The sequence below is a fragment of the Anoplophora glabripennis genome, unplaced genomic scaffold, assembly GCF_000390285.2.
Source record: "Anoplophora glabripennis isolate ALB-LARVAE unplaced genomic scaffold, Agla_2.0 scaffold338, whole genome shotgun sequence".
Lineage (NCBI taxonomy): Eukaryota > Metazoa > Arthropoda > Insecta > Coleoptera > Cerambycidae > Anoplophora > Anoplophora glabripennis.
Window position 1 is genome coordinate 454,776 of NW_019416449.1, and position 13,847 is coordinate 468,622.

General features: G+C 30.5%; 2 protein-coding genes across 2 annotated transcripts in view; one reads left to right on the top strand and one right to left on the bottom strand.

Moving 5' to 3' along the window:
* Nucleotides 1-13,847, top strand: part of LOC108910935 (whirlin) — a gene marked incomplete at its 3' end in the record, with an annotated part of 217,167 nt that overhangs the window by 131,275 nt on the left and 72,045 nt on the right. The window lies entirely within an intron of this gene.
* Nucleotides 1-13,847, bottom strand: part of LOC108910939 — a 42,344-nt gene that overhangs the window by 1,080 nt on the left and 27,417 nt on the right. The window lies entirely within an intron of this gene.

Here is a 13,847-nt window from a genome sequence, read left to right on the forward strand (position 1 = left end):
AAATTATAAATATAAAATGTGAATTTAACAGGTAACATTTTTTTCTGTTATTGTATAACCTGTGTGTCAATTTTAATATTTCATATTTCCTGAGAAGATGGAACAAAAGTAATTTTAGATGTGAAGAATACGATTTTCCAAAAAAATTGAATGACGGAAAACATCTCGTTATCTTGAAATATCCCGTACGTCACTGGATTTTACAAAAAGAACTGTAATGAAAATTTTTGTGGGGCCTCTCATATTTTTCGAGAAAAGAAGATATTACGATATTTCAGGCTCGATTCAAACTCATATATTTTTTAATGGGGCGCCCTGTATATTTCTTTATTTTTTAATTTTCATAGATTTTCCCTACAAATGATATGTCATATATGACATGTATGCAAGAACATTTATTGATGCAGTTACTTTTTGACATAATTAATTGTATCATTGATGTCTCTATGTACTTGTTGATTATAAAAAAAGTAATTGTTGATATTTACACCTCAAAAAATTGAGCTGAAAGGAAATTTTATACAGATTTCTAAAAGTAAAAAATATATAGATATGATTTTCCATTTAAATTCTTATAATTTTAGGATACAAATGAAAAACCTGAATTTATAAAAAAAATATTGTGTCTGCAAGAAATTGAATAAAATAACCTGTTTACCAAAAAAGGTTACTCGATATGATAAACAACTATCAAAGATAAAAAGCACATTATATGTCGAATGTCAAGATGGAGTTTGCGTTGTTCAATTTTTTCAAAATTTCAAAAAAAAGACACGTTTTGCCTTCTTTTCGTGTCAGGAAACATAATATATGAAATTATTCTAATGTTATTGAAATCGACACGCCCATAGGCTGATATATAACACAGCCACACAAAAAAAGAAAAGATGTCTGTACTTTTCATGCGACATATGTTATCTGTAGTATTTTTGCCTCCTGATCACGAATACGGTATCAGAATTGAGCTATCACATCACAGGAATTTCCTAACCTCAAAAAACAGGTAGAAAATAGCAAAAATTCATGAAAAAGTTTTAGGAAAAACACAAAAATTTAATTTTTCTATATTCAAATGTTCATTTATATAGCTAAGACCCCGCCCAACGTGAATCCGCGGTCAAAATTAATGGTTCTTTTTCTAACCTCAAAAAACGGGTCAACTAAGGTCAGATATCACGAATTTTCAAACAATCACAGATTCGCACCATATTTGGTATACGAGTTATTTGGGTTGCTGATTACGTATTAGAGGTCAGAATTGCGAAATTCATTTTGTAACATTTTACTTTATAACCTGAGTACCCAATCATATGTTATTCTACTTTTTTTCGGCTATATCTTGTCCTTTTTTCTGTAAAAGATCTATTCACGGGCTGAATTTTGTAAATCTGATCTCGGATTCGTGGTCAATGACCTCGAAAACCCCCGTATACCAAATTTGGCGCGAATGTGTTATTTTTTGAAAATTTGGTCGGCCGCCATCTTGAATTTTGTAAAATTGACTTCGAATTCATGATCAGCGACCCCGAAAACCCCCTTATACCAAATTTGATGCGAATCTATTATTTTTTGAAAATTTGGTCGGCCATCTTGGATCCGCCATCTTGAATTTTGCAAAATTGACCCCGGATTCGTGATCAGCGACCCCGAAAACCCCCGTATACCAAATTTGGCGCAAATTTGTTATTTTTGGAAATTCATGATATCTTACCAGAATTGACCGGTTTTTTTGAGGTTAGAAAAAGAACCATCAATTCTGACCGCTAATTCATGTTCGGCGGGGTGTTAACTATATAAATGAACATTTGAATATAGAAAAAAAATATTTTTCTATTTTTCCTAGCACTTTTTCGTGAATTTTTGCTATTTCTGACCTGTTTTTTGAGGTTAGGAAATTCCTGTGATGTGATAGCTCAATTCTGACACCGGATTCGTGACCAGGAGGCAAAAATATTACGGATAACATATGTCGCATGAAAAGTACAGATTCCTTTTTTTTGTGTGGCTGTGTAATTAGTCTAAATGGGCCATTTTGTATATTTAAATATTCAAGTACTACTCGTAAATTACTTTTTTTTATTTTATGCTTACAAATTAAAGCACTTTTCATGATACTGAACTGATCAAGGAATACAAAGGTCAGTTCGACGTTGGTGAAAAGTCCTAGCTTTTAGAGTACATGAAACATCATTAACTTTTACATAAAGCTCTTAATTCACTGTTCACATAAATGTATAACCGAGTTGCTATAAATTTATTCCGTCGATGGTTTTACGGACTGTTATAACTCATAATTTAAAACTGTTTAAAATTCACGAACTTTGACTTCGTTACGCTTTAGATGGAGACTTTTAGCTTTATTCGCTCGGTTCTTCATTGTTGAATTGTGATTCCCAACTTTTTTCATTGTATAACTTCCTGCCAAATATAATTAACATAAACTGGTAATTAAAAGTCTCTAAATATTCTCTTTGAAATAATGAAATCCGAATATACAGAATTTGGAAGGTACTAAAAACTAAAAATGTTTCGTTCCCTAAAATGTATTTTCATGTTCATGGAGGAATATTGGCGTAAAAAAAACATATGGCGCTTTTTAGTACCTCTGTAGTAAACAAATAATTTTTGTCTAGTTTTAACCAATAAATTTAAAAAATATTGATTTGGAATAGTAAGTGCGGATGAATGTTATCCCAGAAATTGAAATGTACTAAAACCATGAAATTATATTTCTACTTATAACTCTCAAACCGATGTGCCGATTGAAATGGACTTAATCCTGACTGAAAGCCAAATAGACGCACCCAAAGTGATACGAATGAAATTTGTAACATTAAAACATAAGAGGGTTCCGAAAATTACCCTTAATGTCGGTTCTCCGACCAAATTTGGTGGTGTAGGTCAGAAATAGTAGAGAAGTTAATGTGGCACCGATAGATTCGTCATGTAGAGGCTTTAAAATGCCAGTCTCAATTCGATTTTTTGAAATGGGTGAGATAGAGACGTCCAAAATTTGTGAAATGTCCAATCGATTTTAAAAAAGCGCTTCTTGTAACTGAATTCGAAGAATTTGAGTCCCTATTCGGACGCAAGTTTAGCATCAAGTATTACAGCATACCTACTGTTATGTCAGCAGAATAAAGCTTAACCCTGTTTTTTTTTTAATTTTAACACCCCGCATCTCATAATTAAACTTTTTAAGTTCAACTTCATACGAATTCTTCATTTTTGATAAATATCATCCAACAAAACCAGTTTGGTTATGCTTTATACAAGTCTTTATCTACTATTATGTTACACTAACGTTTGGAAAATATTATTAACAATCTTTGGAAATAAGAAATTAACAAAGTTGCTGAAATTTGGAGCTTAGGTTGCCTCAAGGTTTTCACCTACTTCCTCTTAACTGCCTTACGATCAATTTTAGTTATAACCTCGGTTACAACACTGTTATTTATACAATCTCGTTATTTCCTTAAAACAGCACTTTGCATAACCGTGGGAAAAATATAACCTGCATTGTTTACACAGGTTTTTAGGACAGAAAGCGATTTAAAATGCTTATTGCATTTACTTGCATCACTAATTTCAATAATTTGATATTTCTCGGCAAAGAAAACTTATTTCATGGAGATAACTGTAGTCACTTCTAGACCATATTATTTTAAAATACACCTAAGTAGGATCTAGTTTAGAATGATATAATTAATCTTTAATGTTAAAACTTAAAACGACTACTAAAGAGGTCATTTAAAGCAACTTGGATTGCCTGATGACAGATGAATTCATCCTAATATGTCATATTTTACGTAATAAGTAATTGTTGTTGTGTCCATTATATGCGACAGATATCAAATAACTTAAATCGTAAAATACCTTTTTTTGTACGTGACAAGTACAAATACAATTGTATTTAATTTAATAGTTTTTGAAAAAATAAAATAGATACAGTAAAATGATTTTCAGATGCAGTAGAGTCGTTTCCATAAGTGAAGAGTCTGTGTAAATCTCATACAAACATAAAATACATATAAATAAAATCAATTAATAACATAATAATTTTTTTGTTCGTCATATTTAATGAAAACAATATTAAAGTGGGGGAATGATAATGTTTTCAATGAAAACTTCAAAATTATGTCATGTCGTCTTATTGCAAACGGCAATAACAGTAGCTAGAGACATAAATACACTAGATTTGTTCATACCGAAACGCCAAAGTGATTCTGATGATAAATAGTGAGCTAGAATTCTTTATATTTATCTAAATTGTAGAATCGATTTTTATTAACTTCTAGAAAAATCTCTTCATGTGCCAACTCTTACTAAAAACGTCTTTCGATGTGGTTAATTTTAATTGCAATATTATGTATCTTTACACAAAACTGTTGGAAATAAAAAAACGCTGAAGATCTTAGAGTCGCCTTCTAGAGCTTCCTATTCTATTCGGTCCAATTTTGTGATTGGATCTTCCAAGTGAAAGTACAAATTTATCTAGAATCTTATGACATACCATTTGTTCGCCTAAACCTTGGTCTACTATTTTCCTGTTTTCTACTGGTTCGTCAAAAGAAATTCTTTTAATTATGTCAGTGTCTTACAACAAGAACTGTCCATTTAAGGCGATTCAGTTTGATTGTGGCGACAATTTTTCAGCCGTTTTTGTACAGCAGTTATATTTCGAAGTTACATTTTCGCGTACATATTCTCACACATTGCTTCAAAAATGCGAAGTACCTTCCTTTCAAAGGCAATGATATTTCATCAGATTTAATCAACGTTCCCATGTCTCCCATCAGTATGTGAAACCAGAACTATGGGCATCTTAAATTGACCTCGAATTATCTTTCTGTGGTGTCAGGATAGGTTTATTCCAAAAAAAATTCTTAAACAAAACGCAGTTAACCGCAATGAATTCCCAGACAGACTTAGGTGTGAAAGTTAAAAGATGTTTGTGCTGGTCGTCTCATGTATTCAATATTGTAAATAAGGAGAATTCTGTGCTGTGTTTACAATTTATCAAACCAGATCCAAAATTAGCCTGGTGACTGTGGAAATTATGTCTGGACACTATTAGAATTTTGTTTAGTCTCTTTGGTTAGTGAGAGATTGTTCATTGTTGGAAAAAGTATAACGTAGTGCAACCTGTTCGCCCCAACAACTGCATCTCATTTTCCTTATGAAGAACGCCTGAAGATTTTCCAGCTCACTAGTCTCCAACAGAGGCGACTACAAGGTGAATAGACAAGAGCAATTTAGAACATCACACCGTTGTCCTATCAACAATAGAATATTTGAGTAATTTTAAGCTTCATCTTCATTAATATGCTTGACATGATGTATGATTCCTCTATTATCCAGATTCATAACTTGAATTATCTTTTCCAAGGCTGTATTGAAGAACTGACATGTCAGTCTATCTACCCCCTTACCTCAGGCCTTTATGAATATGCTATGGGCATATGAGCCACCATTCTTGGTGCATATCGCCTTCATACCAGATCTTGCAGATAATTTCATAAATAACGTCAACTGCTGGTTGTGATTTTAAAATCTCATGTATTTATTATGTCTTTTTGTTGATCAATAGCTGAGCATCTTTTTTTCTATATATTGTACCTGGAACGAAATTATTTTCTTCAATAATTTACTTTCTGATAATTATTTATAGTTAATAAAAAAAATGTAAACTATAAAAATTCAAACCTTCTTAAAAAGAATTCAATACAGAAATATGTATTTAAAATATTTCTTTTCAACAAGTTGTAGACATGTCTGCAATACATATTTTAATGTAAACAAGTTCATGTACCTAATTCATACTTACGTACAAATTAAATAGGCTGAAATCGTAAATACCATCTAGGATGATTACTGTTTTTCACTATCAGATTAATTATACCGAAGTAATGAAATTTATGTTTCGTAAATCCTCTTCCTTTACGCAGAGTGAGTCGGCTGCAAGAACTACGCAACTGTGTCTCATCGTGCGTGATGAAACTAGTTACACGGTTCAATGATTATATTAATATAATGATTTCGTTTAACAAAATAATGCAATTAATAACAAATAATTGGATTTGTTTAGACATTCTAGGCGATCTAACGGTTTATTATTATCGGATAAGTTATGATTGACTGGTTTGTGGGTAATAATGTTACAAATTGCGGCAAGTCGTCGACAAGTTGTCTCTGTACTTTCTACAAAAATTTTATTATGTATTTCTTTTAATATTTGCTCCGTATACTCGTAAATTGCCTGAAAGTATTTAGAAAATGTAATTATATACTTCTATTATAAAATTGTTTCCTTCTTTCAAGAAAAATTTTAAACAGTTCGCAACTAGAAGGAATGCAATTTGTAAGGAGAATTTTCTCAAGCGTAATTTAATGAAAACTAAGTTAAATATGAATATAAAGGCGAAGTTTTCTTAAGATAAATTTTAATGGCTTAAAATATTTAATTTTAAATCTAAAATGTTAACATCCATTTTTAAATTGTTAAATAACACAGCGATCGCAGAACATTCTCTAGTAGTATTAAAAGGTCTTCACATGTCCATGAAAAAGTCCAACGGGTTGATATTCGGAGATCGCGGTGGCCAAGCAATGGGACCACCACGACCTATCTATCGATTTGGATACTTTTCATTATGGAAATTAGTGACACTTCTTGCGTAACGGGACGGAGCACAATCATATAAAAAGAACATCGTCCTTCTGATTTGAAGAGGAATACTCTGAAGTAGTACAGGTAGATCGAATCCAAAAAAAACTTGGTACATCTCGCTGTTCAAATTTCCGTCGAACAAATGTGGTCCCATAACTTAATTATTAATTATTCCAACCCAAACGTTTACGGATAATTTGAGAATGGATTTCTCGAATAGAATGAGGGTTTTCGATTGTCCGCACATGATCGTTATGGAAATAGTTGATTCCATCTTTTGGAAATGTAGCTTTGCCACAGAAAAGGGTTCTTGAAAGAGTATTCAGTTGTTTGCTCCACCATTCACAAAGACGAACACTTTGAAGAAGATCCGTGGGGAGAAATTATTGTACTGGTTGGTAATGATAGGGATACAGTCCGTTTTCTCGCAAATTGTCTTGCACAGCCATCCTACTTTATGCATAGGGTTTCTGATTTCTCGGCCTATTTTTTTTCTCGGGTCTCGAGAATTCTCGACTAGGAATTCCCGGGATTTCTCGAATTCTCGGGAAATTTCGAAAACTTAAAAAAGTCATAATTTTGGTATTGCAATGCGAAATATAAACATGCTATTATACTTAACAATCATCATTAACATTTATTATTTATTCAGTAATTTTATTAATTACTTATGTTTCTACTTCTACTAACAAAACTAAATTAAACTTTGAGTTTCTTCTTAAAAACCTTTAACTTGTTTTTTTATATTAAACACTTTCAATATACTTATGTTTATTTCAATGTTTTTGAATCGTAGCTTTCTTCCAATAATAATTATTAATAATCATTAATCATGCAGTCTTTTAATTAAATAAATACTAAATAAACAGGAATTTAACAGAAGAAATCTTAAAAAAACAAGCTTTAATTTAAAGATACAGAAGCGTTCTTCTTATTAATTTATCACTTCAACATTAGTTATCTGTTTATAAAATTTCTACACAGACTTATAACTAGGTACAGGGTGATTCACTATATTTTGACCCCCCTTTAACTTTTTTGTTTTAAGAGTTATTAAAAAAATGTGAAATACAAAAGTTGCACGATTTTTTATGAAATTTGCGAATATGATAGTAGAATAACAAATGAAGTTCGAACAAAATGGCCGCGGATGTTAACTTTGTTAATATAAATGGAACACTCTCTATATTTTTACATATTTGGATAGAACGTTCCTTGTCGAGCACATATATGGTTTGTTGGATCCATCTCTAACAATAAGCGAGATAAAATTAAAAAACGAAAAAAACGTTTTTTATTAAGAAAATAAAATATTTTGTAATTGTTGGACGTTTTTTGGGCATTTCTGCCTTTTTATTTGCAATATATTCTGACATATCGAACATTGATATAGTCCAAAATAGGTATAAGTATTTTAACTAAATCGCACTAATTAGTCCGTGAGGGGCTTATTTACTCATGGACGATGTTATATGGTAGGCCGTGACAGTGACAGGTAGTAATGTCTTGACAACATTGTTATTGTTTGATAGTTTATATTATTATTTATTTAAAATGGGTTACACGGAAGTAGAAAATTTAAATATTATAGGAATTAAAATAGAGTAGTTAAGATATTCTCCATAGTTTATTTTAATTCCTAATAATATTTCAATTTTCTACTTCTGTGTAACCCATTTTAATTAAATACTAATACAAACTGTCAAACAATAACAATGTTATCATGACATTACTACCTGTCACTGTCACGACCTAGCATATATAAGATTGTCTATGAGTAATTGGCCTCACACAGTCTAATTAGTGAGATTTACTTAAAATACCTATACGCATTTTGGACTGTATCAATGTCCGATATGTCAAAATATATTACAACTAAATCTAAACCCTTACGTAATTGGAAAAAAGGCAGAAATGCCTGAAAGAGGTCTAACAATTACAAGATGTCTTATTTTCTTAATAAAAAAACATCATTTCGTTTTTTAATATTACCTCGCCTATTATTAGAGATGGATCCAACAAACCCTATGTGACTATGCTCGACAAGGAACGTTCTATCCAAATATGTAAAAATATACAGGGTGTTCCATTTAAGTTAACAAAGTTAACATCCGCGGCCATTTTGTTTGAACTTCATTTGTTTTTCTACTATCATTTCGAAAACTTCATAAAGAATCGTGCAATTTTTGTATTTCACATTTTTTTATAACTCTTAAAACAAAAAAGTTAAAGGGGGGGTCAAAATATAGTGAATCACCCTGTACATTAAAAAAAAAAAAGAATCTTCAAAATAAACTAAAGTCTTAAAAACTTAAAATAAATAAATCATGAGCTGGTAGAGAAACCACTTTAACCCCTCAGTTATTTGTCGAGAAACGAATTGAACGCATGAACGAAACGAACTCCAGTCAAGAATTTAAGACGCGCGTGATTTTTAAATTTCTCGATTTCTCGATTTCTCGACACTTTTTTCTCGTCTCGAGTAAGGCCAAATTTCCCGGGAATTCTCGCTTCGAGAAGTCTCGACCAGAAACCCTATTTATGCAGTAAGTAAAGAAATTGTTGTCGTACTAGTACTAGAATCATTTTCAACAAGCTGAAGCACTTCTGCAGCATTGTTATCCAAGTGTCTTGGATACCTATTTTTTATAGAGAAATTGGTCTGGGATAAAAATTTATTTTATCCCTTCAGATTTTGGTTCATTTCATTGCTATGATGGTTCTTTACTTTTTCCATTCATTATTTCAATGACAGTTCATAAATTTTCTGCAGTGTTGCTACTTTTATTTTCGTTAACATAAGAAACAAAATTCATTTGTTTCGTTGATTTTACAAATTGTAAACAAACATCGCGCAAATTAACATCTCTTACTAGAGTTAATTAAAATCCTTTATAAAACCGCATAATACACCTAAAAACCGGTCTTTCCACCTTTCCATAAGTTCCAATAAACAAACATAAAAAATGAGAACTAGTCATTTAAGCGGTTTGTCATTACGGGCGTCATTTGGCATTGAACTACTTGCTTTATTATCGAATCACTTAAAGAGCAATAGTACTGCCGATTATGGTAGTTCGAGACAATATTTAATAACATTATAAAGTTTCCATTAGATACCACTGAAAAGCCGTAATCCCTTCAGCTATTTGCTATTGCTATACTTGCCGAACAGTTATATTGAGGGTAAGTAAGGTTCATTAAGTAAACAAGACAGATGCAAAGTTTTAACAATGGACTTTCACCATTGTATGGAACGGAAAAGTTAAATTGGGCGTTGTATTTCGTTCGTATACCCAATGAAAGGTAATTGTGTCTGAAGAGTAAGATGTTCTTACATGAAACTATTTTCATAATAGTCACCTACTCGGAATAATTTCAAAAGCTACAGACTAAACAAAAATGAAGTAGTTATTTTTGTTAGGTGCTAATTTTAAAATCATGTAGAAAAATATTCGTTTACTAAATTTTATGTTTATCAAGAAGGACTCACAAAGTTTTTAAAATATTATAATCCTATTTTCCTATTTAAGAAGTTTTCACAAAACATCATAATGCTCTACTTTTGTGGGCCTTACTCGACTGCCTCTAAATTTTTTACGGTCTACGAACTATTACAATATATGCAGTTCACTGAACCATAAAAAAACTGGTTAAGTATTACATTGGTAACTAACCTAAATATGTACAACCACAATGGATATGAGGAAGGTGTCAGTAGGGCATTATGTTGTAGACGCTTAGTTTGACAACTGATATCTCATATGTTGCAATTTTAATTCTCGAAAGCATAGCAAGTTAACAATTATTATATGCAATTTTCATATACAGTGTGACCCATTTGTTTTCGCTCTCATTCTGAAAAGACTTTATTAATTGTGCAATCTTCACCCGGATTTTTTTAATTGTGGAGCTTGATGAACTACTTTTTTTTAGCAAAAAGGGCCATTGATATCATGACATTCATCGAAAGCCTGCAACGTTAGTATTTAGATGTAAAATTTTTGTAACTCATGTTAGCGAGTTTCTTTTTGGCAAAAATTATGCGCGCCACTGGATTCATCAATCCTCAAAACGAGTGTACTAAATTCAACAGAAACTTTTAAGAAATAACAATTCTTTTATTTGGCTAAACGAACAACAGTCCTTTGATTGAGTGGTCGTCGAGACCTCCAGACTTGATGCCACTGGATTTTTTAGATCTTTAGGGTTCACTGAAAGAAAAAGTGACAAATCAAGGCTCCAAACTCTACAATAAATAAGGGCTAGAATACAAACCTGCATAGAAATTACTTTAGAACAAATGCGGGAGGTAATTAATTACAAAGATACGTAAAAGAATTGACCGACACGTGTGTTGAAATAAATGGTGAATTGGTTCAAATAACAAGAATTTTGCTCTCTGTTATTTTCTTGATTTTGTTTTATTCTTTATTTTTGCTATAATGTTACTAAATAATTTTATTTCAAATTTTTTTCATGGGTAACTAGTATTAGACTAAATTTATAAAAATAAGCAGAGTTCATTTTTAATTTGGCTACAAAATCGTTATTACTTAAAAGTTTTTAATAAAATTTAGTACAGGTCCGTTTTGAGGAGTGATGATTTCAGTGGCGTGTACATATTTCTTCTAAAAAAAAAATCACTAAATTATTAAAATTTTACTCCTAAAAGTTATGTAGTGTCCCTTGGATTTTGTAAGATTGTGGCCCTATTTGCTCAAAAAACGTAGTTCATCAAAGCTCTACATAAAGAAATCCAGCTAAAATCGCACCATTAATAAAGATTTTACAGGGTGATTCTAGAACAATCAGACATACTGCAAACATATTAAATCCACCATAATACGGACCTACATATTTATCTCGCATTACCCTAAGGCTTTTTAAAATAACTAGGATCCATTTTAATTTTAAATATTTTCATTTTAAATCTGATCCATCTGACTTTTATATCATTAAAATTTAAAGAACTGGAAGCCTAAATTATATTCGGACATTGATTGTTTTCAAACCACTTTTTATTAGATGTGTTTACAGAACATTATTCATGTACAAATGTTTTTATGGAAATTCGAAAAGAATTTAACTTTCATTAGTAGAAGTTCCATTAATTTTTTTAGTCCTTAATTTTTAGAATAGACGTACAAATAGAAAATTGGTACTATGTCATTAATTTTTATAACAAGATTTAGTTAAAATTTGAAAATATGTTTTCTCCTAATATAATATTTTGCTATTGTATATTGCAGTAATGCATAGTTAGTACAAATATTTTAAAATTAATATTGATATCAAGCTTTATTTAAAATTTAAAAATATGGTTTCTTTTAATTCAATATTTTGCATTTTTTATGTTTATNTACCAATATAAATAAAAATGTATATAAGTATTTGGTTTTCTTGGAAAGCTGATGGTATGTAGAACATAATACCAAATACAAAAAAAAAAAAAATTTTGAAATTTTCGGAAAATTTCCGGAATTTTCAATGAAAACTTTCCAGGAATTTTCATATTTTGACAATTTTCCCATCTCTATTTTTATGGAAATTCGAAAAGAATTTAACTTTCATTAGTAGAAGTTCCATTAATTTTTTTAGTCCTTAATTTTTAGAATAGACATACAAATAGAAAATTGGTACTATGACATTAATTTTTATACAAGATTTAGTTAAAATTTGAAAATATGTTTTCTCGTAATATAATATTTTGCTATTGTATATTGCAGTAATGCATAGTTAGTACAAATATTTTAAAATTAATATTGATATCAAGCTTTATTTAAAATTTAAAAATATGGTTTCTTTTAATTCAATATTTTGCATTTTCTATGTTTATGTAACTTTTTTCTTATTTATACGTACGGAATTGTTCCTATAGAAATATTGGATCGGCTTTTTTGGAACATCATATATATTTTAACACAGAAAGAGAGAGTTATTGTATTAAAAAATGTAAATTAGAGTACATAGGTGTACATTAGTTTATATCAAATGACGTTATTGAATAAATAGTCAAGGACGTAAAGACCCTATAAAAAAAATTACCCTGTATAGCAATTTTTTACATATTCTAGTTATATATCACACACAAATAAATAAAGACGTACAAACTAGAAAGGTTCCAGCTCAAACCAGCGATAAAAATTAACGAAAAAATAATCTACTTGTACCATATTGGCAGAACTACATCTTAATAAGCGTTGGCTTTTGTGTATATTATTTTGATCCAAAGAATATCGTGTCATATTTTACAGGCCCTTGTACATTTTGGTGTGAGAGTAAAATATTTATATACTTTAAGAAGTCCTGTATAACAGATTCTCTTAATTGGGGGTCATAGGTGAAAATGAATTATGTAACGCCCCAAAGTTCACGGGAACGGTACTTCCAAGACGCTTCAAGCTCAGGGCCGGTTTTACAACGTTGAAGGCCAAGGACGCGGAAGTGGTCTCAGTCACTTATTTTTTGGTATTACCGACCATGCTTCACAATTATTGTTACACAGACCAAGCTTAGGATACAGTTGAAAAATAATATCAATCTTGGCATGTATTGAAAATTTGATTTGATTGACAGTGGAGAAATAAAAACAACATTTTCGAAACTACAATAAGAATTAGTATGAAAAGAATCTAATTTCTGAAGTCATGTTTTTAGTTGAACCAAGGGAAAGAGCACAATATAAAATATCTGGTATTTCCTCGTAAACTCAAATCAATTATAGTGTAACTAGAATGCATTGTATATTAACCCCATTACCTAGTAAAACGTAATAGTTTATATTACAAAATTATGTGTTTGCCACGAAAAATCAAAACAGAACTGTTACTATACTTGAGGTAAGAAATTATTAACTTAGTTTATAATTTAAAACAACATAACAACACCATATCTAAATAAATTATATAGTATGCTAAATAACAGCAAACATGCAATATTACATTTTTCCAATATTAGTTATTAGTTAAAACCCAACGTAGGCGAAAATTGTCAATTATTTCCCTCTTCAATAACGTCGATCACGTCATTTTATGGTAACATATTTTCATTATGTAAACATTTTTATAATGATTCCTCATTATACAGGATGTTCCCCAAACAATGTGCAAAATAGAAATGGCAGGCAACATAAGTTTAATTAGTTTCATGTGAACACAGAAATGAAACTGATTAG